Raw genomic sequence first — 3,593 nt, forward strand, 5'->3', positions numbered from 1 at the left:
TGGTCTGGTTTTTAAATTTTTTTTCAAGATGGTGCAGGTCGTCGACGTGCTTCGGTCGTATTGACGTGTAGTGAAACCACCTCTCTCGGTTATTTATTTACAAATGCGAACGTAGCGGGTAACATCTAGCCTTCAGTCTGCCTTGGACCCTGCTGATTGGCTCTTATTTGCGCGGCATTTGTCACCGGTTCTGTTTCGCGCCAGGGTGCATACCGACTAATCGTGGCCTTCTAATAAGGTCACGTGAGATAGTGTTTTTCTGATGTTTCTGGAGCCCCTTTTTACCTATAAATAGCCTGCTTTATCCACGCCAGTCGCGATTTCAGACCTCTCTGAGGTCTGGTCGTTGACCACCCAGCACCAGCAACAGTTTCCAGCGACGACATCAACACCACCGTTCAACTGTTTACTACAGTCTCGTCGCCAACGTCAACACGACGCTACTATTTACACAAGCCAGCAACCGCGGTTCATCTCGATACTGTTTGTGTGGATTGTTTCCACCACGAAAATAACAGCCAGAACAACCTGCGAGAGTCTTCTGTATCCAAGTAACCGGTCGCAGCATCGTAGCCTCAACTTCTTCTCACATGTGACACTTCAGCTCTGCTATTCGGCCACAACCTCTTATGTACAGACATTCTATCTACTGTGTAACTCAACTATGAACTGGTACTTCCTTATTTTTGTGTTCAGGACGCTTATCATCCATATTACAGACTATGAACTGGTATTTTCTTATCTTTGTGTCCAGGACGCTGATCGTCCATGTTACAGACTCATTTCCATGCTCTGTATTTCTCATTCACACGCATACACATATTTATGTATACACTCTCTTGTTTGCACGACGGCCTGTCATATATATTGTGTTATTATTAGTATGCCACATTCACGTACACACAGACACACAGTTTACAACTCTAAATAAACTTACTCTTTATATATATTTAACGGTTGTGTCTCTCTCTTTCCTTGCTGGCATTTCCTCGCATTTCTTATGCGAGTTCTCTTATGTTATTTTATATTTTGTGTCGACCATGCGACGCGTTAAAAGGAGCCTGTTCCATTCGTCGCCATCTCCTTGGTTCGCACGGTCGTTTTCTACAAACTGGTGACCCCCGACGTGATTCTGTTCACGTAGCTTCTCTTAAATGGTGACTATAGGACCAACCGTTCTTTCAGTTTTTTTTACTGCAATTATTTCCTGTGTCGTCTGTTTTGTTTTTGTCAAACCGACTGGTGTGAGGCTATTGTAGTGAAACCACCTCTCTCGGTTATTTATTTACAAATGCGAACGTGAGGTGGAGAAGTGCGTGGAGATGATCAGGGAGAGCAAAGTGGAGTTCTGCAGTGTCAACACAGAGGAACTGGGCCTCCTACTTAGACTGACATATGACTATGAACATCGAGACAAATATGACCTTAGACGTTTCTGCCTCAGTAGACGTTTAAGAGGTAGATCCCCTACAATTACTTCTATGACTAGGAAGACCCCTATAGAGAGATGGAGCGGATGGACCAGACCCATACGGATCACCGGAAACCAATATCAAGTAAAGAAAATGATCACACATGCACTAGGAGCTAGACTAAGAGTTATCCTAAAAGGCCACACATTTAAGTTTAACAACAAAATATACACCCAGGACGAGGTGGCGGTCATTGGGGTTAGCATCACCGGTGATGTGGCCAACCTTTTCATGGTATGGTGGGACAGGAGGTTTAAAGAACGCCGATACAGAACTCCATACTCATGAATATGTACTCTCGCTATGACAATGATATCAACATAGTGGTAAAGGCATCCCCACAAAAGAATACTCTTGAAATAGAAATAGAAACTAATATTATGGAGAGCATCCAGCAAATAGCTAACTCCATCTACCAGAGTATCAAAGTCACGATAGACTACCCTGGGAAACACCCTAAACGTAGACTACCAGTACTAGATACAGAACTCTGACTGGAAACTGTGAATAATAAAACCCAAATCCTCCATTCTCCCTATGCCAAACCTATGGCCTCCAAATACCTGATCCACCGGTACTCAGCTATCGTGAACAATGCCAAACTCAACATATTGATGGCAGACCTCATCAGAATAATGAGAAATGTGTCCCGCATGTGCGACCCTACTGAGACACATACAACACTTCGTTCACTGTATGCAGCTCTCAGGATACAGCCATAGATAAAGGATCAGAGTATATAAAGGAGCCATGGGGAAATTTGAAACTATCATACGTAACGATAGGAATGGGATTTGCTCACTCTATAGGAGCAAGTCATGGAATACCATTGAAAGGACTAAGAAGAAAATAATGAAGGCCAATTCATGGTATGATAGAAACAAATACAAGTGTCATGTTCGTAGACACCACAGCGAGGCGAACTGGCGTACCGCTTTAGAAGGGCCCTAGACAAACTTAAGTTAAGAATTAATGTTGTAGAAAGGCTAGGTAACCCTATCAAATCCCTAATCGGTAGAACCTCCTGTACTGATTGGAGCTGTAGTACATTTAACCCACAAACAAACTGTAAACCTAGGAATGTAGTTTATGGTATAATATGTACAGAGGGACGGTGCAGAAACAAGATAACGACGTGCGTAGGGGAGACAGCACGGAGCACAGGAGAGCGGGTAAATGAGTATTGGCGGGAACTTAAGGAAGAGAAGAGCTCATCGGTTCTATACCAGCACGCCGAGCGGGAACATTGGGGCTCACTCAACAACATAGAAGTTAAAATCTTGTCCACACATGGAACAGACGCAACGCTTAGGCAAATTATAGAAGCGATACACATAATAGAGGATAAACCAAGCCTAAATGGAAAACTAGAATGGAACATTAGCACCACCCCACCACACACACACCACAACCTATGACAGAATAAGATCCCCATAAGCTGATAATAATATGAAGCTAATACAATACACAGATAAATAAATAGAATTTAATAATTATACACATAAACAAAATAAGATAAATTAATACAAAAAAAGGAAGAAATGAAAAGTAAGTAAATAAAAACAAATGAATAAAATAAATAAAAGTAAATTAAACGAACGTGTATAAACAGGGGTACTGATAATGCAGGTACCATACACATTCCCACACAAACACTTATTAAACATAGACACACACAGGGATATACGCATGTGCAAATAAAAACACACAGGAATATACGCACGCGCAAATAAAGACACATACAACAGGAAAACAAAATGGCAGATCGTTAGTAAAGAGAGACACAAAAAAGAAAGAAGAAAGCAAAGGACCACTGATGAGGTCACAGAAGTGTGACGAAAGAACTCTGGCCGAAATACGATTAATGTAAAATAAAGCTGAAGCAAGTGAACACCAAATATATAGTGCGTGTGTTTTCATTGGTTAAACTGGCAACATGACCATCCCCAAATACAACAATATCTATATATATATAAATGAGAATGTGTGTCTGTCTGTCTGTCTGTCTGTCTGTCTGTTTGTCTGTCTGTGTGTGTGAATCCCTAAAACTCGAGAACTACGCAACCAATTTCATTCAAATTTTACAGATGCCTTACTTAGGGTTCCAGTTGTGTTTTAGTA

The sequence above is a fragment of the Octopus bimaculoides genome, chromosome 6, assembly GCF_001194135.2.
Source record: "Octopus bimaculoides isolate UCB-OBI-ISO-001 chromosome 6, ASM119413v2, whole genome shotgun sequence".
Taxonomy (NCBI): domain Eukaryota; kingdom Metazoa; phylum Mollusca; class Cephalopoda; order Octopoda; family Octopodidae; genus Octopus; species Octopus bimaculoides.